Source organism: Oncorhynchus gorbuscha, linkage group LG07 (genome assembly GCF_021184085.1).
Source record: "Oncorhynchus gorbuscha isolate QuinsamMale2020 ecotype Even-year linkage group LG07, OgorEven_v1.0, whole genome shotgun sequence".
Taxonomy (NCBI): domain Eukaryota; kingdom Metazoa; phylum Chordata; class Actinopteri; order Salmoniformes; family Salmonidae; genus Oncorhynchus; species Oncorhynchus gorbuscha.
In genome coordinates this window covers 47,518,421-47,540,420 of record NC_060179.1, presented here as the reverse complement: position 1 = coordinate 47,540,420, position 22,000 = coordinate 47,518,421, and the positions used below count along the sequence as shown (strand labels likewise).

Here is a 22,000-nt window from a genome sequence, read left to right as displayed (position 1 = left end):
CCACTGTTTTATACAGCAGACAGAGCAAAAGCCAAAATGGGAAGTGTGAATCAGTAGTGGCCGGTGTCTTTTGGTTAATAAGGAAGTTTCTGCCTCACGCTGTATTTCTTTCCAGGACACGACCTTAGCGCTCTGAGAAATGGGCCAGGGATCTGACTTTCTTTTTAATCAAAATGGATTCCGGTCAGAGAGGGAGTGGAAATCCATCCGTCTCGCCCCTCCCTTCTCCCCCTACCCCACCGTTCATTCGTCACATCATGACCATCCAATTTCCATTCCCCCCATCTCAACTTAATCTTCACTATTCTCCGTAAAACCAGAGGAGACCGCAGGGGGTGGCCGCGGCGCTGGGAGAGAACAGAACGCACAGACCACTCGCTCACTAAACCTGTAGCTAAAGCTAATATGTAAAGCAGGGTGAAATTTACCGACTTGGGAAACCTCACAGAGCGTTTTCAAAATCTGTAATAAATCATTCCATCATATCCTAAAAGCACCCAAGACTCCAACAGGGATCAAATAGTAATACTTAATGTGTCTGATCTGTTTCACCTGTCTTGTGCGTGTCTCCACCTTCCACCAGGTGTCTCCCATTTTCCCCCATTATCCCTGTGTACTTATACCTGAGTTTTCTGTTGGTGTCTTTTCTTGTCAAGTCTTACCACCGTGGTCTCCCGGCTTTTCAGTAGCTCTTGTTTCTGTTTTCTAGTCCTCCCAGTTCTGACCATTCTGCTTGCCTTGACCCTGCCTGCTGTTTGATGCTGTCTTGGATTACTGACCTTGCCGCCCTGACCCTGCCTACCGTTCTGTCCCTTATTGATGCTGTCTTGGATTACCAACCTCTGCCTGACCTGGACTTGCTGTTTGCCTGCCCCCTGTTTTGTAATAAACCTCTGCGGTTCGAACTGTCTGCCTCCTGTGTCTGCATCTGGGTCTTATCCCGAGTCGTGTTATAATGTAGGAAAGCATATGTGTATCATGCACAGCAGTGCTCCACTTGTGGTTTGCATACACTTGCTGGCTTCATGGTGCCTTTGCTCCTTTAAAATTACCATGATAATGCTTAGGTATCTAGATTTAATATCCCTGGTAGATATTTGTAGTTAAATGGCAATGGAGCCAGGAGACCGTGTTTTTGAGGCAATTCAGAAATCTCTATACCATATAATGACTTTGAATGAAAAATATACATTTTATGTTTCTATCGTTTCCATTGTTGGGTACTCCTGTTTCTGTACTTAAAAAAATAATGAATTCAGCTTGTGTCTAGGAGCTTGACGGGTGAAGACGAAATAACTCTTTGTTCCTAACATTGCATCCATAACAAATATAAATATGGGATCAATTGGATTAAAATATAATTTTGTGAAGTTATTTATGACTCCACTCATATCTCATCTAAAATGATTCTGTATTCTACAGGTACCTAACGTACATATTATTTTAGTTGTATAATTACATACAAATTCGATTTAAAAATTATCCTGGAACAAAAAAACTCAACTCTGATTTGCTTAATTCCATGTTTATGGCAAATTGAACCATGGCGTTTCTGCTGATTGTGAATGAGGACCATTTTATTTGTGCTGATAGGGAATTAGGGACCATTGTGCTTGGGCTGAACGTGAATGAGGATCATGTGTTTGTGTTGAGAGTGAGTGGGGGAGAAACTGTTTTAATGAAACAATTACTTGTTCCATCATGGGAACAGCATGCCAGGTACTTCAGCAGCCAGCTCTCTGTCTGCAATTTGGGGTCCAATTTTGTTGCATTGTGCTGCCTGTTTGGCAAATCAAAACTGCTCAGCTACTTGGTCTGTGTTCCTCTCAGTTTACCAGTGACAGGTGTATTATGAGAACGAGAGAGGGATTGTTTGAGATGTGCTTTCGCTGAATCATTGATAGGACATCAAATGCAAGGGAGAATGACGTTTCGCCTAGGATGTTCCTCTGGAAACATTTGATTCACTATATTTTTTGACAGGTTGCTAAGTGTACGTGCCACGCCCTTGGTTTAGATAAAGGATTCCCTGGCAGCCAAGGTTCTCCCTTGCCCCAAAAGTGGAGTGCTCAGAGTCTCCTGACAGTATGTTGCCTCAAACATGCTCCCATTGGTGACTAATCATCGGTAACAGTGAATTTTAGTAGGAAACAATCAGGTAAATACTTAATTGGGTGATTTAAGTACTTAAAAGACCATTAACACAAATTATATACCCATAAATTAATTGGTATTGCTCTGGAAATAGAGGGGAGACCTGCAGAAAGAGAGGTAACGAAGTTAGCACATATTTTTAAATGTGTTAATCAGGTATGCTTGTGCTCTGAATCTATGGGAGAATCCCATGTAAAATGACAGATTAGAGGGGAATATGGAGCACAATCTGGAGTTAGCAATAAACAGATGGGGCTATTGTCTTGTTTACTTTGGGAGTAAGTTGACATCCCCACGGATAAGGTTTTACCATGTACGGATTACCGCCACGAAACAGCCTCCGTAAATAACAAGAGCAGACCTAATCAATCTCTGTCTCATTCTCTCTCCCTTTCTCTCTCTCTGTCAACCTCTCTCGATCTCTCTCTCTAACAATCTGTCGATCTAGACAGTTGAGGTTTTGTATCTTCAATCTGAAAACTCTGCACTCTAAAAAACAACCTAATTTGGGTTCTTTAGTAACCCAGCGCTGGGTAAATATTGGACAGAACACACCCTGGGATATTTTGAATCAGCCAGTTGGGTTGTAGGAATAACCCATGTTGGGTTTTTGGGATTACACAAACATGGGTTAATTTAACCATCAGTTGTTGTTTTCCCCTTTCATACTGGGTAGGCCCAGCAGCTGGATCTTTTTATACGTAGCCCTGGTTTTTAGGTAGTTATTTTTTGGCCACCTGTGAAAATAAATGTATTTCATTTTCATCATGTTAAATTTGTGAGCTGCAAATTTAATTTTACAGAAAATATTTTTGCATATTACATATTCTAATACAATAAGATTGCTTACTAGATATAGAAACAAGGTAGTATCTATCCCAGCAAGGACATTTGCATTTACCACACTCTAACGCATCTATAAATCTCATTAAAGCTCAAATAAAATAAACTTTAAAACATTCAGTGTTCAACTGTAACATGTGATAACAATGCAACAGAACACATGAACAGTAATGAAATATAATCTCATTGGTGGCCAAAAATACATTTCTAAAAGCCACATCCCTACTAAACTACGACTCCACTTGTCATGTTTTGTCATTTATTATCATGTCTTGTCCCTGTGCTCCCCATTCTATTCGTTTCCCTCTGCTGGTCTTATTAGGTTCTTTCCCTCTTTCTATCCCTCTCTCTCCCCCTCCCTCTCTCACTCTCTCGCTCTCTCTTCTCTCTATCGTTCCGTTCCTGCTCCCAGCTGTTCCTATTCCCCTAATCATCATTTAGCCTTCCCACACCTGTTCCCGATCCTTTTCCCTGATTAGAGTCCCTATTTCTCTCCTTGTTTCCCGTTTCTGCCCTGTCGGTTCCTTGTCTAGAATTCACCGTGCTGTGTTTGTGTATCGCCCTGTCGTGTCGTGTTTTCCTCAGATGCTGCGTGGTGAGCAGGTGTCTGAGTCTGTCTGGTTCAAGTGCCTTCCCGAGGCAACCTGCTGTTCACCTGCTGTTCAAGATCGAGTCTCCAGTTTGTCCTCGTCATTTCGAGTGAAAGTTGTGTTTTTTGATTGTATTTACTTTACTGGATTAAAGACTCTGTTTTCGCCAAGTCGCTTTTGGGTCCTCTTTCACCTGCATGACAGAAGGAACCGACCAAGGAATGGACCCAGCGACTTCAGACGCTCGTTACACTGCCGTCGAGATCCAAGGAGCCATGCTCGGCAGACACGAGCAGGAATTGTCTGCTGCTCGCCATGCCGTGGAGAACCTGGCCGCTCAGGTTTCCGACCTCTCTGGACAGTTCCAGAGTCTTCGTCTCGTGCCACCTGTTACTTCCTGGCCTGCCGAGCCTCCAGAACCTAGGGTTAATAACCCACCTTGCTACTCCGGGCAGCCCACTGAGTGCCGCTCCTTTCTCACGCAGTGTGAGATTGTGTTCTCTCTCCAACCCAACACATACTCTAGAGAGAGAGCTCGGGTTGCTTACGTCATTTCACTCCTTACTGGCCGGGCTCGAGAATGGGGCACAGCTATCTGGGAGGCAAGGGCTGATTGCTCTAACAAGTACCAGAACTTTAAAGAGGAGATGATTCGGGTTTTTGACCGTTCAGTTTTTGGTAGGGAGGCTTCTAGGGCCCTGGCTTCCCTATGCCAAGGTGAACGGTCCATAACGGATTATTCTATTGAGTTTCGCACTCTTGCTGCCTCTAGTGAGTGGAACGAGCCGGCGCTGCTCGCTCGTTTTCTGGAGGGACTCCACGCAGTGGTTAAGGATGAGATTCTCTCCCGGGAGGTTCCTTCAGATGTGGACTCTTTGATTGCTCTCGCCATCCGCATAGAACGACGGGTAGATCTTCGTCACCGGGCTCGTGGAAGAGAGCTCGCATCAACGGTGTTTCCCTGCTCCGCATCGCAACCATCTCCCTCCTCTGGCTCAGAGACTGAGCCCATGCAGCTGGGAGGGATTCGCATCTCGACTAAGGAGAGGGAACGGAGGATCACCAACCGCCTGTGCCTCTATTGCGGAGTTGCTGGACATTTTGTTAATTCATGTCCAGTAAAAGCCAGAGCTCATCTGTAAGCGGAGGGCTACAGGTGAGCGCAACTACTCAAGTCTCTCCATCAAAATCCTGTACTACTTTGTCGGTCCATCTACGCTGGACCGGTTCGGGTGCTACATGTAGTGCCTTGATAGACTCTGGGGCTGAGGGTTGTTTCATGGACGAAGCATGGGTTCGGAAACATGACATTCCTTTCAGAGAGTTAGAGAAGCCTACGCCCATGTTCGCCTTAGATGGTAGTCATCTTCCCAGTATCAGATTTGAGACACTACCTTTAACCCTCACAGTATCTGGTAACCACAGTGAGACTATTTCTTTTTTGATTTTTCGTTCACCGTTTACACCTGTTGTTTTGGGTCATCCCTGGCTAGTATGTCATAATCCTTCTATTAATTGGTCTAGTAATTCTATCCTATCCTGGAACGTTTCTTGTCATGTGAAGTGTTTAATGTCTGCCATCCCTCCCGTTTCTTCTGTCCCTACTTCTCAGGAGGAACCTGGCGATTTGACAGGAGTGCCGGAGGAATATCATGATCTGCGCACGGTCTTCAGTCGGTCCCGAGCCAACTCCCTTCCTCCTCACCGGTCGTATGATTGTAGTATTGATCTCCTCCCGGGGACCACTCCTCCTCGGGGTAGACTATACTCTCTGTCGGCTCCCGAACGTAAGGCTCTCGAGGATTATTTGTCTGTGTCTCTTGACGCCGGTACCATAGTGCCTTCTTCCTCTCCGGCCGGGGCGGGGTTCTTTTTTGTTAAGAAGAAGGATGGTACTCTGCGCCCCTGCGTGGATTATCGAGGGCTGAATGACATAACGGTTAAGAATCGTTATCCGCTTCCCCTTATGTCATCAGCCTTCGAGATTCTGCAGGGAGCCAGGTGCTTTACTAAGTTGGACCTTCGTAACGCTTACCATCTCGTGCGCATCAGAGAGGGGGACGAGTGGAAAACGGCGTTTAACACTCCGTTAGGGCATTTTGAGTACCGGGTTCTGCCGTTTGGTCTCGCCAATGCGCCAGCTGTTTTTCAGGCATTAGTTAATGATGTTCTGAGAGACATGCTGAACATCTTTGTTTTTGTCTATCTTGACGATATCCTGATTTTTTCTCCGTCACTCGAGATTCATGTTCAGCACGTTCGACGTGTTCTACAGCGCCTTTTAGAGAATTGTCTCTACGTAAAGGCTGAGAAGTGCTCTTTTCATGTCTCCTCCGTTACTTTTCTCGGTTCCGTTATTTCCGCTGAAGGCATTCAGATGGATTCCGCTAAGGTCCAAGCTGTCAGTGATTGGCCCGTTCCAAGGTCACGTGTCGAGTTGCAGCGCTTTTTAGGTTTCGCTAATTTCTATCGGCGTTTCATTCGTAATTTCGGTCAAGTTGCTGCCCCTCTCACAGCTCTTACTTCTGTCAAGACGTGTTTTAAGTGGTCCGGTTCCGCCCAGGGAGCTTTTGATCTTCTAAAAGAACGTTTTACGTCCGCTCCTATCCTCGTTACTCCTGACGTCACTAGACAATTCATTGTCGAGGTTGACGCTTCAGAGGTAGGCGTGGGAGCCATTCTATCCCAGCGCTTCCAGTCTGACGATAAGGTTCATCCTTGCGCTTATTTTTCTCATCGCCTGTCGCCATCTGAGCGCAACTATGATGTGGGTAACCGTGAACTGCTCGCCATCCGCTTAGCCCTAGGCGAATGGCGACAGTGGTTGGAGGGGGCGACCGTTCCTTTTGTCGTTTGGACAGACCATAAGAACCTTGAGTACATCCGTTCTGCCAAACGACTTAATGCCCGTCAAGCTCGTTGGGCGTTGTTTTTCGCTCGTTTCGAGTTTGTGATTTCTTACCGTCCGGGTAGCAAGAACACCAAGCCTGATGCCTTATCCCGTCTGTTTAGTTCTTCTGTGGCTTCTACTGATCCCGAGGGGATTCTTCCTTATGGGCGTGTTGTCGGGTTAACAGTCTGGGGAATTGAAAGACAGGTTAAGCAAGCACTCACGCACACTGCGTCGCCACGCGCTTGTCCTAGTAACCTACCTTTTCGTTCCTGTTTCCACTCGTCTGGCTGTTCTTCAGTGGGCTCACTCTGCCAAGTTAGCTGGTCATCCCGGTGTTCGAGGCACTCTTGCGTCTATTCGCCAGCGCTTTTGGTGGCCGACTCAGGAGCGTGACACGCGCCGTTTCGTGGCTGCTTGTTCGGACTGCGCGCAGACTAAGTCGGGTAACTCTCCTCCTGCCGGTCGTCTCAGACCGCTCCCCATTCCTTCTCGACCATGGTCTCACATCGCCCTAGACTTCATTACCGGTCTGCCTTTGTCTGCGGGGAAGACTGTGATTCTTACGGTTGTCGATAGGTTCTCTAAGGCGGCACATTTCATTCCCCTCGCTAAACTTCCTTCCGCTAAGGAGACGGCACAAATCATTATCGAGAATGTATTCAGAATTCATGGCCTCCCGTTAGACGCCGTTTCAGACAGAGGCCCGCAATTCACGTCACAGTTTTGGAGGGAGTTCTGTCGTTTGATTGGTGCGTCCGTCAGTCTCTCTTCCGGGTTTCATCCCCAGTCTAACGGTCAAGCAGAGAGGGCCAATCAGACGATTGGTCGCATACTACGCAGCCTTTCTTTCAGAAACCCTGCGTCTTGGGCAGAACAGCTCCCCTGGGCAGAATACGCTCACAATTCGCTTCCTTCGTCTGCTACCGGGTTATCTCCGTTTCAGAGTAGTCTGGGTTACCAGCCTCCTCTGTTCTCATCCCAGCTTGCCGAGTCCAGCGTTCCCTCCGCTCAAGCGTTTGTCCAACGTTGTGAGCGCACCTGGAGGAGGGTGAGGTCTGCACTTTGCCGTTACAGGACACAGACTGTGAGAGCCGCCAATAAACGCAGGATTAAGAGTCCAAGGTATTGTTGCGGCCAGAGAGTGTGGCTTTCCACTCGCAACCTTCCTCTTACGACAGCTTCTCGTAAGTTGACTCCGCGGTTCATTGGTCCGTTCCGTGTCTCCCAGGTCGTCAATCCTGTCGCTGTGCGACTGCTTCTTCCGCGACATCTTCGTCGCGTCCATCCTGTCTTCCATGTCTCCTGTGTCAAGCCCTTTCTTCGCACTCCCGTTCGTCTTCCCTCCCCCCTCCCGTCCTTGTCGAGAGCGCACCTATTTACAAGGTACATAAGATCATGGACATGCGTTCTCGGGGACGGGGTCACCAATACTTAGTGGATTGGGAGGGTTACGGTCCTGAGGAGAGGAGTTGGGTTCCGTCTCGGGACGTGCTGGACCGTTCACTCATTGATGATTTCCTCCGTTGCCGCCAGGATTCCTCCTCGAGTGCGCCAGGAGGCGCTCGGTGAGTGGGGGTACTGTCATGTTTTGTCATTTATTATCATGTCTTGTCCCTGTGCTCCCCATTCTATTCGTTTCCCTCTGCTGGTCTTATTAGGTTCTTTCCCTCTTTCTATCCCTCTCTCCCCCTCCCTCTCTCACTCTCTCGCTCTCTCTTCTCTCTATCGTTCCGTTCCTGCTCCCAGCTGTTCCTATTCCCCTAATCATCATTTAGCCTTCCCACACCTGTTCCCGATCCTTTTCCCTGATTAGAGTCCCTATTTCTCTCCTTGTTTCCCGTTTCTGCCCTGTCGGTTCCTTGTCTAGAATTCACCGTGCTGTGTTTGTGTATCGCCCTGTCGTGTCGTGTTTTCCTCAGATGCTGCGTGGTGAGCAGGTGTCTGAGTCTGTCTGGTTCAAGTGCCTTCCCGAGGCAACCTGCTGTTCACCTGCTGTTCAAGATCGAGTCTCCAGTTTGTCCTCGTCATTTCGAGTGAAAGTTGTGTTTTTTGATTGTATTTACTTTACTGGATTAAAGACTCTGTTTTCGCCAAGTCGCTTTTGGGTCCTCTTTCACCTGCATGACACCACTCTTCAGATCTGACCCGCTGGGTCATATCTCAATAACCATTAACCCAGCATCAACAACCCACCCATGCTCTTTCAGTTCACCTGAGTGTTGTTGTGTGGGTTACTCTGTTGATAGCTAAAACAACCGCTTTAACCGAGCTAACACTAGCATCTACTCACAAATGGAACCCACAAACAAGTGACTACCTCGTCTCCGGACATGGACTAAATGGATAAATTATATAAGAGGTATGCAGTGGATATGCAAGCTAACATATTTATAATACTGAAGGGAAGCAATCCACAACATACAGATGTGAAAAAAATCAAGTTTTACCCGTTTTGTGTATCTGTGAAATAGTATGCATCTGGTAAGAAGGGTTGAGACAAATTGATGATTAGCACCAACAGCATTCCTATAGAGGGAGGTATTTAAAATACAGTGTATGTAAATGTTGATGGTTGACTGGGAAACCATACAGAGAGTAATTAAATAAAATCCAATAAACTCTGCAAAAAAAGAAACGTCCCTTTTTCAGGACCCTGTTTTCCAAAGATAATTCGTAAAAATCCAAATAACTTCACAGATCTTCAGTGTAAAGGGTTTAAACACTGTTTCCCACGCCGAACCATAAACAATTAATGAACATGCACCTGTAGAACGGTTGTTAAGACACTAACAGCTTACAGACGGTAGACAATTAGACAGCCTATAGGGACTGGATGCATCACAAACTGGTACAGCAATTGCTTGGCCTCCGACCACAAAGCACTTCAGAGGGTAGTGCGTACGGCTCAGTACATCACTGGGGCAAAGCTGCCTGCCATTCAGGACCTCTACACCAGGCGGTGTCAGAGGAAGGCCCTAAAAATTGTCAAAGACCCCAGCCACCCCAGTCATAGACAGTCTCTACTACCACATAGCAAGCGGTACTGGAGTGCCAAGTCTAGGACAAAAAGGCTTCTCAACAGTTTTTACCCCCAAGCCATAAGACTCCTGAACAGGTAAGCAATGATTACCCGGATTATTTGCATTGTGTGCCTCCCCCAACCCCTCTTTTACGCTGCTGCTACTCTCTGTTTATCTTATATGCATAGTCACTTTAACTATACACTCATGTACATACTACCTCAATTGGCCCGACCAACCAGTGCTCCCGCACATTGGCTAACGCACATTGGCTAACCCGGGCTATCTGCACTGTGTCCCACCACCCGCCAACCCCTCTTTTTACACTTCTGCTACTCTCTGTTCATCATATATGCACAGTCACTTTAACGATACCTACATGTACATACTACCTCAATAAGCCTGACTAACAGGTGTCTGTATATAGCCTTGCTACTCTTTTTTCAAATGTCTTTCTACTGTTGTTTTATTTCTCTACTTACCTACACACACACACACACACACACACACATACCTTTTCTTTGGCACTATTGGTTAGAACCTGTAAGTAAGTATTTCACTGTAAGGTTTACACCTGTTGTATTCGGCGCACGTGGCAAATAAACTTTTATTTGATTTGAATTAAGGGCACAATTATGAAAACTTAGGACACTAAAGAGGCTGTTCTACTGACTCTGAAAAACACCACAAGAAAGGTGCCCAGAGTCCCTGCTCGTCTGCGTGAATGTGCTTTAGGCATGCTACAAGAACGCATGAGGACTGCAGATGTGGCCAGGGCAATAAATTGCAATGTCCATACTGTGAGACACCTAAGACAGTGCAACAGGGAGGCAGGATGGACAGCTGATTGTTCAAATATTTACACATAAGACAGGAAAATAAATGAAGTTGACAGTGAGAGGACGTTTCTTTTTTGTGCTGAGTTTAGATAGCACAGCTGTCAATTTATTGGTCCTTAAACGAAACTGGTATATCTTTTTTATTTATCACAGTTATCTTTAACCAATTTTGGTCTTTAATGCAGGGCTGACAGACAAGTTCCTTAATTTCTCTTCCTTCCACTTGGTAAAGGTTCCAATTGATAAAGTAATTTTGATTTTCCAATTTCTGCCCTCTGAATTAATTATATAAATAGGCCCTTTTAATTTTGTCTGGCATGCCATTTCAAATAAAATATAATATTTTTTGCTCAAATAATTTAAATCCTCTTTGGGCTAGGGAGCATTATTTTCACGTCCAGATGAAAAGTGTGCCCAAAGTAAACTACCTGTTTACTCAGGCCCAGAAGCTAGGATATGCATATAATTGGTAGATTAATGTCTGTGAGTATAACAGAACTAATTCGGCAGGCCAAACCATTCAGGGGGGAAAAATTTAGGTCATTGGATTTCCCAATAATTTTCTATGGGAAACCCTATTTATGAGGAACCTAGTTGCAGTTCTTATGGCTTCCACTAGATGTCAACAGTCTTTAGAAATTGGTCGATGTTTTTCTTTTGAGAAATTAAGAAGTAGGGCTATTCATTCCATGTGTCACTCTGAAGGTCCCTACTATTTTGGTGCGCGTGAACTGGAACACGCTCTGTGTTATTTTTCTTCGGCATTGGATACAGATTATCCCGTCTTAAATTATATTGATTATTTACATTTTAGGATACCTGAGGTTGGATTAGGAACATTGTTTGAAATGTTTGGACCAAGTTTACAGGTAACTTATTAGATACTTTGTAGGCATGTTGGGCGAGTTGGAACCGGTGTATTTCTGAATCAAACGCGGCAAAAAAAATGACATTTTGGGGATATAAAGAAGGAATTTATCGAACAAAACGACCATTCATTGTGTCACTGAGACATTTGGGATTGCAAAAAGAAGAAGATCTTCAAAGGTAAGGCATTTATTATATTGTTATTTCTGACTTTTGTGTGGCACCTGCCTGGTTGAAAAAGTATTTTCATGTGTTTGTATGCGGGGCGCTGTCCTCAGATAATCGCATGGTCTGCTTTGGCCGTAAAGCCTTTTTGAAATCTGACACAGCGGCTGAATTAGCAAGAAGTTAAGCTTTATTTTGATGCATTACACTCATATTTTCGTGAATGTTGAATATTGATATTCCTGTAGTTTGAATTTGGTGCTCTGGAATTTCACTGGATGTTGTCAAATCCCACTAAAGGGATTGGCGTGAGAAGGGATCACTAAGAGGCTTTAAACCATAAGCAAATAGGTGATGACTATAGTAAATAAAATAAAAAATAAAGCTTGCATCAGGCATCTGATTATTCATTATAAATAGGATTTATTTCTGGGACTTTTATATAATTATAATGCAAGGTTAATAACAATAATTAATCGTTGTTCGATAACAGATCGGCTCTCGGAACTCATTAAGAGGTGACTTCTATCTTCAATATGCTTCATTATTTAAATGTTTAAAGCGCATGTGGGCAACGGAGAGAATGTATTTGACTGTCTTTAATATTAGGGATTTCAGAAGGAACAGAAAATTGCGTGTAAATTCATAAACCATGTGCCATGGAATCGGTCCATCGAAAATCTCTTCCTAACTATTTTGCAATCTATATAGCACAGCTGTCAATTTTACAAATAGATAGTCAATGTGTGCCAGTTTAGACTACCGATAGATTAGCATTTTATCTACCCCTTGCAGTTCAATGACAGAATGTCACCATCTTTTACTATTTTATTTTACTTCACCTTTATTTAACCAGGTAGGCTAGTTGAGAACAAGTTTTAATTTACAACTGCGACCTGGCCAAGATAAAGCAAAGGAGTTCGACACATACAACAACACAGAGTTACACATGGAATAAACAAACATACAATCAATAATACAGTAGAAAAATCTATACACAGCATAGTGCAAATGAAATAGGATAAGAGGTAAGGCAATAAATAGTGGTGGCGAAGGTGGCGAAGTAATTACAATATAGCAATTAAACACTGGAATGGTAGAATGTGCAGAAGATGAATGTGCAAGTAGAGATACTGGGGTGCAAAGGAGTAAGATATATAAATAAATACAGTATGGGGATGAGGTAGATTGGATGGGCTATTTACAGATGAGCTATGTACAGGTGCAGTGATCTGTGAGCTGCTCTGACAGCTGGTGCTTAAAGTTAGTGAGGGAGGTAAGAGTCTTTAGTGATATTTGCAGTTCATTCCAGTCATTGGCAGCCGAGAACTGGAAGGAGAGGCAGCCAAACGAAGAATTGGCTTTGGGGGCGACCAGTGAGATATACCTGCTGGAGCGTGTGCTACGGGTGGGTGCTGCGGGTGGGTGCTGCTATGGTGACCAGTGCGCTGAGATAAGGCAGGGCTTTACCTAGCAGAGACTTGTAGATGACCTGGAGCCAGTGGGTTTGGCGACGAGTATGAAGCGAGGGCCAGCCAACGAGAGCATACAGGTCGCAGTGGTGGGTAGTATATGGGGCTTTGGTGACAAAACGGATGGCACTGTGATAGACTGCATCCAATTTGTTGAGTAGATTGTTGGAGGCTATTTTGTAAATGACATCGCCAAAGTCGAGGATCGTAGGACGGTCAGTTTTACGAGGGTATGTTTGGCAGCATGAGTGAAGGAGGCTTTGTTGCGAAATAGGAAGTCAATTCTAGTTTTAATTTTGGATTGGATATGTTTAATGTGAGTCTGGAAGGAGAGTTTACAGTCTAACCAGACACCTAGGTATTTGTAGTTGTCCACATATTCTAAGTCAGAACCGTCCAGAGTAGTGTTGCTGGATGGGCGGCGATCAGTTGAAGAGCATGCATTTAGTTTTACTGGCATTTAAGGGCAGTTGGGGGCCACGGAAGGAGAGTCGTATGGCATTGAAGCTCATCTGGAGGTTAGTTAACACAGTGTCCAAAGAAGTGCCAGATGTATACAGAATGGTGTCGTCTGCGTAGAGGTGGATCAGAGAATCACCAGCAGCAAAGCGTCATCATTGATGTATACAGAGAAGAGAGTCGGCCCAAGAATTGAACCCTGTGGCACCCCCATAGTGACTGTCAGAGGTCCGGACAACAGGCCCTCCGATTTTACATACTGAACTCTATCAGAGAAGTAGTTGGTGAACCAGGCGAGGCAATCATTTGAAGGCTGTTGAGTCTGCCAATAAGAATGTTGTGATTAACAGAGTCGAAAGCCTTAGCCAGGTTGATGAATTCGGCTGCACAGTAATGTCTCTTATCAATGGCGGTCATGATATCATTTAGGACCATGAGCGTGGTTGAGGTGCACCCATGACCAGCTCTGAAACCAGATTTCATTGCGGAGAAGGTATGGTGGGATTCGAAGTTGTCTGTAATCTGTTTGTTGACATGGCTTTCGAAGACCTTAGAAAGGCAGGGTAGAATAGATATAGGTCTGTAGCAGTTTGGGTCTAGAGTGTCTCCCCTTTGAAGAGCAGCTTTCCAATCTATGGGAATCTCAGATGGTCCTTCTGTAGCTCAGTTGGTCGAGCATGGCGCTTGTAACGCCAGAGTAGTGGGTTCGAGCCCCGGGACCACCAATACGTAGAATGTATGCACACATGACTGTAAGTCGCTTTGGATAAAAGCGTCTGCTAAATGGCATATATTATTATTATTATACGAAAGAGAGGTTTAATAGGCTAGTAATAGTGGTTGCAACAATTTCGGCAGATCATTTTAGAAAGAGAGGGTCAAGATTGTCTAGCCCGGCTGATTTGTAGGGGTCCAGATTTGCAGCTCTTTCAGAACATCAGCTGTCTGGATTTGGGTGAGGGAGAAGTGGGGGAGGTTGCTGTGGGGAGCGCATGGCTGTTGACCGGGGTAGGGGTAGCCAGGTGGAAAGCATGGCCAGCAGTAGAAATATGTAAAAATACTCAATTATAGTGGATTTATTGTTGGTAACAGTGTTTCCTAGCCTCGGTGCAGTGGGCAGCTGGGAGGAGGTGCTCTTATTTTCCAATGGACTTTCCAGTGTCCCAGAACTTTTTTGAGTTTGTGCTACAGGATGCAAATTTCTGCTTGTTAAAGCTAGCCTTAGCCTTCCTAACTGCCTGTGTATATTTGTTCTTAACTTCCCTGAAAAATTGCATATCACGGGGGCTGTTCGATGCTAATGCAGAATGCCACAAGATGTTTTTTGTGCTGGTCAAGGGCAGTCAGGTCTGGAGAGAACCAAGGGCTATATATGTTCCTGGTTCTACATTTTTTGAATGGGGCATGCTTATTTCATATGGTGAGGAAGGCACTTTTAAAGAATAACCATTCTCTTTTTCTCCCCTTTTATACTTCTCTCTATGTCCCTCCTTTTGATCATCTCTATTTTCTCTCTCTCAGTAGCTCTGTTACAGATACAGGTATACTGTGTGTGTGTATCCTGTGTGTATTTCTTTTCTCTCCTTCTCCCCTCACAGGTGGCAATCGTCATTCCCCAATCAGTCACCAATCAGTCATCAATCAGAAGACACACCTCCTCCTGTTTCCATTACCCAATCACATCCCCTTCCCCTTGGTTTAAAAACCCTGTCAGTTGTTTTCTCAGGAGTTCGATCTCTCGGTAGATCTCTTGTTTGGTTTAGCAACTCGATGTCACGTTGTCTGTTATCCTGTGAGTATTGTTTTCGTTAAGGTGTTTGACTGTTTGTTTGATGGTGGGAAAAGGGGGTACCAAGACAAGTCGCTCATGGGCATACATTACCCGTAGAAATACTTTGTCTAAGAACACTAGTTAGAATTGGGTGGACCATCCACTGTATTTTTGGTTAGTTAGTGAGCTGTTCTTCAAGCAAGTAGTCTAGTTTAGGGGTGTTTTTTGGATACCTATTTCCTTGGGTCCAGCTCAGCCCCTTTTCCTGCCCCCCTTTACCGTGTGTTTACCAAATAAACCATGAGTGTTTGACGGTAATTTAGTTGTCTGTGGTTTTTGTTTTCACTGTTATTTGCGTGAGTTGTTACGGGTCTCATTACCACCCCCCCCCCCAGACTGCTGGGCCAAAGGGATTTGTAACAATCTCCCTTTGTTATATCTCACTCTCTCAGTATTTGCCCCCTCTCTCGTAACTCCCTCTCCTTCTCTGAGAGAAAAATAAAGATCACAGGGCCCAGCACCTTGATTGTCGCCAGGCCATCTCCTAGTTTGCCTGAGCTATGTCGCACAACTTCCCTTAACTTCTTACACAGTATAAGGTAATGCTATCATTGTTTAGAATTACTAGGTAAGATATACACTACTGTTCAAAAGTTTGGGGTCACTTAAATGTCCTTGTTTTTGAAAAAAAAAATTGTACATTAAAATAACTTGATCGGAAATAACACGTAGACATTGTTAATGTTGTAAATGACTATTGTAGCTGGAAACTATTGTAGATTTTTTTAAATGGAATCTACATAGGTGTACAGAGGCTCATTATCAGCAACCATCACTACTGTGTTCCAATGACACGTTGTGTTAGCTAATCCAAGTTTATCATTTTAAAAGGCAACTTGAACATTAGAAAATCCCATTTGCAATTATGTTAGCACAGCTAAAAACTGTTGAAGCAATAAAACAGGCCGCCTTTAGATTAGTTGAGTATCTGGCGCATCAGCATTTGTGGGTTCGATTACAGGCTCAATGTCCAGAAACTAAACTTTCTGAAACTCGTCAGTCTATTCTTGTTCTGAGAAATGAAGGCTATTCCATGCAAGAAACTGCCGACCTCGTACAACGCTGTGTACTACTCCCTTCACAGAACAGTGCAAACTGTCTCTAATCAGAATTGAAAGAGGAGTTGGAGGTCCCAGTGCACAACTGAGCAAGAGGCCAAGTAGATTAGTGTCTAGTTTGAGAAGCAGACTCCTCACAAGTCCTCAACGTCAACAATGAAGAGGTGACTACGGGATGCTGGCCTTCTAGGCAAAGAAAAAGCCATATCTCAGACTGGCCAATAAAAAAAAAGATAAGATGGGCAAAAGAACAGACACCGGGGACGTCTGTCCTTTTTCAGAACAAGAATAGACTGACGAGTTTCAGAATAAATTTCTTTGTTTCTGCCCATTTTTGAGCCTGTAATCGAACTCACAAATACTGATGCTCCAGACACACAACTCGTCTAAAGAAGGCCAGTTTTATTTCTTATTTAATGGGGCAGCAGGTGGCCTGGTGGTTAGAGCATTGGGCCAGTAACCGAGAGGTTGCTGGATTGAATCCCCAAGCTAACAAGGTAAAAATATGTTCTGAAAAATGGAATTAATCCACTGTTCCCCGGTAGGCCGTCATTGTAAATAAAAATGTGTTAACTGACTGGTCTCGTTAAATAAAGGTTATCCACATTAATCAGCACAACATTTTTCAGCTGTTGCAAAAGGGTTTTCTAATGATAAATTGGCCTTTTAAAATGAGGAACTTGGATTAGCTAACTCAATGTGCCATTGGAAGACAGGAGTGATGGTTGCTGATAATGGGCATGTGTACTCCTATATAGATATTCCATAAATCTCCCGTTTTCAGCTACAAAAGTCATTAACAATGTCAACACTGTATTTCTGAACAATGCAATGTTATTTCACAGGACAAAATGTGTTTTCTTTCAAAAACAAGGACATTTCTAAGTAACCCAAACTTTTGAACGGTAGCGTATGTTGCTTTGAGAATCTGCACAGCATCTTGCCAGCTCATGACTGACCCTCACGAGCAAACACAACTTGTTTGAGGAAAAACAAGGGGCCTCGAGGCCGGGAGGCAAATCTGAGCCTGACCAACATTTTTGAGGGTTTATAGAGCATGGCGCTTGTAACGCCAGGGTAGTGGGTTCGATCCCCGGGACCACCCATACGTAGAATGTATGCACACATGACTGTAAGTCGCTTTGGATAAAAGCGTCTGCTAAATGGCATTTATTATTATATATTATATGGTCCCTCCATTTTGTGTTAACTACTCTAGTCATGGTCATGATATATGAAACGACACAAAATGGAGTAAATATCCAACTCTCTGAGTTGTTTAAATTTAACTCCAATTGTCATTTATTTTCAGTGTCATTTTTATAACACCCTGACCATTTTTCACTTTTCTGTGTTTTGATTCAACTCCAGCAGAGTACATTTCTATTTCGGTTTACTTCCTTCGAGTTTTACTGTGTAAAGCAACAATGACAAGCCACTAGGGTCTGACAACTTGGTTGGAAAATTACTGAGGATAATAGCGAAGAATATTGCCACTCCTATTTAAGACTACTAGAAAGTATGTGCACTCAGGCTTGGAGGGAAGCAAAAGTCATTCTGCTACCTAAGAACAGTAAAGCCCCTTTACTGGCTCAAATAGCCTACCAATCAGCTTGTTACCAACCCTTAGTAAACTTTAGGAAAAAATGGTGTTTGACTAGATGCAATGCTATTTTTACAGTAAACAAATTGACCACAAACGTCCAACATTCTTATAGAGAAGGACATTCAACAAGCATAGCACCTACACAAATGACTGATGATTGGCTGAGAGAAATTGATGATAAGATTGTGGCAGCTTTTGACATTATTGATCATAGTTAGCTGCTTGAAAAATGTATGTTATGGCCCTGCTATATTGTGGATAGAGTTACCTGTCTAACAGAACACAGAGGGTCTTCTTTAATGGAAGCCTCTAACATAATCCAGTAAATCAGTAATTCACCAAGGCAGCTGTCTAGGCCGATTTTACTTTTTTCAATATTTACTAACGAATTGCCACTGGCTTTGAGAAAAGCCAGACTGTCTATGTATGCGGATGACTTAACACTATACATGTCAGCTACTACAGCAACTGAAATTACTGCAACACTTAACAAAGAGTTAGTTTCAGAGTGGGTGGTAGGGAATAAATTAGTCCTAAATATTTCTATAACTAAGAGCATTGTATCTGGGACAAATCATTCACTAAACCTCAACTAAATCTTCTAATAAATGTAGAAATTGAGCACGTTGAGGTGACTAAACCGCTTGGAGTTACCCTGGATTGTAAACTGTCATGGTCAAAACATATTGATACAACAGTAGCTAAGATGGGAAGAATTACAGTGGTTGCTCCACTAAAAGTTTTGTGATTATGCTAGAGGTCATTTGTATTTTAGTACGGTAGCCTGCGTCACCACTTCATTGCTCCAGACCAGCGCAAGGGGAAGTTAGAGCACTGATTATGCTTTTGGTCCTACTGTCTCCAACTGACAACGGATGAGCAACACAAACCTATATAGAAACTGATAATTGTGCACGACTTCAGTATTACTTACTAAAGTGTAACAACAGGTAAGGTTTTTATTTTATTTTGTTAGGATTATTTTGCTTTTACTGTAGCTCACTCCTGACCGGTCATGTTGTACAGCGCCTAAGTAGCTCAACTGTCTAAGACACTGCTATGCAGTGCAAGCTATGTTGCTACAGATGCTGGCTCAATACCTGTGCTGGCCTTGACTGAGAGACCCATGAGATGATTGTAAAGCGATAATATTGAAATGGAAGGAGTATCAGACCACTGCAAATCTACCAAGACCTGGCCGTCCCTCTAAACGTTCAGCTCATACAAGGAGAAGACTGATCAGAGATGCAGCCAAGAGGCCCATGATCACAATGGATGAACTGCAGAGATCTACAGCTGAGGTGGGAGACTCTGTCCATAGGACAACAATTAGTCGTATATTGCACAAATCTGGCCTTTATGGAAGAGTTGCAAGAAAGCCATATCTTAAAAGATATCCATAAAAAGTGTCGTTTAAAGTTTGCCACAAGCCACCTGGGAGACACACCAAACATGTGGAAGAAGGTGCTCTGGTCAGATGAAACCAAAATTGAACTTTTTGGCAACAATGCAAAACGTTATGTTTGGCGTAAAAGCAACACAGCCCATCACCCTGAACACACCATCCCCACTGTCAAACATGGTGGTGGCAGCATCATGGTTTGGGCCTGCTTTTCTTCAGCGGGGACAGGGAAGATGATTAAAATTGATGGGAAGATGGATGGAGCCAAATACAGGACCATTCTGAAAGAGAACCTGATGGAGTCAAAAGACCTGAGACTGGGACGGAGATTTGTCTTCCAACAAGACAATGATCCAAAACATAAAGCAAAATCTACAATGGAATGGTTAAACAATAAACATATCCAGGTGTTAGAATGGCCAAGTCAAAGTCCAGACCTGAATCCAATTGAGAATCTGTGGAAAGAACTGAAAACTGCTGTTCACAAATGCTCTCCATCCAACCTCACTGAGCTCGAGCTGTTTTGCAATGAGGAATAGGAAACAATTTCGGTCTCTCAATGTGCAAAACTGATAGACATACCCCAAGTGTAAGTACAGCTGTAATCGCAGCAAAAGGTGGCGCTACAAAGTATTAACTTAAGGGGGCCGAATAATTTTGCACGCCCAATTTTTTTCAGTTTTTGATTTGTTAAAGTTTGAAATATCCAATAAATGTTGTTCCACTTCATGATTGTGTCCCACTTGTTGTTGATTCTTCACAAAAAAATACAGTTTTATATCTTTATGTTTGAAGCCTGAAATGTGGCAAAAGGTCGCAAATTTCAAGGGGGCCGAATACTTTCGCAAGGCACTGTATATTGGTCATGGCTCCTGAGTGGCGCACAATGGGATTGCCTTGCAGTTCTCCAGCTGTATCCACTGAAAGAGGGCGAGGTTCAAGGCATGAGGAGAGGGGGCACGGGATGGGCCGCACGGCCGCACACAGAAGACGGACCTAGCCCACCCCCACCCCGCCACACTGTGTAGCACAGAGCAACAATAAGGGGCAGTGCCAGTCTGCACATTCAAACTAAAACAATGTAACTAATAATGGTATATTTATGCTTTCTTCAATAAAATAATTATGAAAATACTCTTTAAAAATGCCGATGTTTATTTAGTTATGGATTTATAACGCATTACCATGCGAATAAATATCACTGAATTACAGAAATATCCTCCAATATTGGCAGAGAGTTAAGTCAAATCTTTCGATATACTGTAGGGCCACCGTATAGGCAACATAAGTCTCACTAGTGTTGAGTAATGAGATGTTAAAAGTGGTGTAGGTCCTATTTATTTTAAAACCATATTGAAGTTAGAAGCAATTGCCTACAACTATTTTAGCACCATTTCGCACTGCTCTGAGACAAGCATGGGGACTGTTCTTGATAAATAATTCGATTTTTATTTTCACTTAATCTCCGTTTGGGTATTGGTTAGACTACAATTACGGTGTAAAAATGTTATGCTCTTAAACACAGCGGGTTTTTTTCTCGTTTTTCTCGGAATAGAAACACCATAATATGAATCAAATGAATCCAAAACTCAAAGTAATTGGATACAAATGATTTGTTACAATAAAGGATGTAAACAAGATACTGTGTTTTTATTGACAGCTGTGTTTTTATTTACAGTTGTGATGGACAGCTGGTGGCTCTTTATACCGTAGGTGTGAACCTGCAAAAAATGATATTGTGCTCAAAGAGAACAGACGAAATGGACATGTTTTTATCAAGTCAGCTTCTTTCTATGGTGCTACCCATTCCAGGATTAGGACCGTAACTACGAGAGGACTTGAAAGTGAGCTGGAGCATTACCAAAACTAAAAGGTATTTTGGTTTCAGTGCATTTAAAAAAAAAATTTAATACAAAAAAATGGGTATATATATATCAATGTGTAGGCATACTGTTTAATAAAAACAAAATACTAATTGTGTACGAAAAAAGTGAATGTGTTTTTGTAGAGCATACAACCATCCGTGGAGATCAGTGGACAAAGGGATGGACAATGGGCCGCACTGAAAATGTTTGCAAAGAAAGTGGTTCGTTTTGCTAGATTCTTAAAATGTGTATGCAGCATTCGTGTGTTGGAGTCACTTTTAATTCTTAATTGATCTACCATTTCTATCATAGGCCACTGTAATCGATGGGGGCTCAGGGCTGAACCATTCTGCTCATCTGATGAAGGTGCACATGGATCAGATTCAAACTTTGAAGACCGAGATCGATTAATTGAAGGCAGACCAGCAGAATGAGAAACATTGTCGGGGGCAGAGATACGAGTGACAGCTGATGCATTGGTCCAGAACCAGGCGGCATTGGCGGAGAATCAGGCGGAGAATGACGCATTGAAGAGGGCGAGGAATGAGATGGAGTAACAATCCATACTCGTGCCGGTGTGTCAGGCACACCTGTGAGCTCTGGAACTGCACCTCCGACAGGCGGAGTCAACATACCTGGCGGGTTCATCAAGTTGTCTGTTCACCCTGACATTTCCATTCCTCTTCTGACAACATAACCAGGCACAACTGCTCACCAGGCACAACTGCTCACCAGGCACAGCAAGGGCCGTCTGGACCATCATGCTGTTCTGCTATAGCCTGATAAACAAATGCAGGGGGGCTTGTATCTTCAAAATGCTTTATTATCCAAATGTCATAGCATGTACTGTATTTCTTAATCAGCATCTTTCTGCTTTCGTTAATAAAATAATGATAAATACATTCTAAATTAAGATTTTTATTTAGTTATGGATCC

The 22,000-nt window shown here is 43.5% G+C and overlaps 1 protein-coding gene and 1 long non-coding RNA gene across 2 annotated transcripts in view; one reads left to right on the top strand and one right to left on the bottom strand.

The window, feature by feature from the left end:
* Window positions 1-22,000, bottom strand: part of LOC124039937 (pro-neuregulin-3, membrane-bound isoform-like) — a 277,071-nt gene that overhangs the window by 242,582 nt on the left and 12,489 nt on the right. The gene's annotated exons all lie outside the window — the stretch shown is intronic.
* Window positions 15,038-21,963, top strand: LOC124039938. Its single transcript, XR_006839660.1, has 4 exons — window positions 15,038-15,094; window positions 20,878-21,072; window positions 21,191-21,285; window positions 21,377-21,963. It is a non-coding gene; the product is annotated as an uncharacterized LOC124039938 (long non-coding RNA).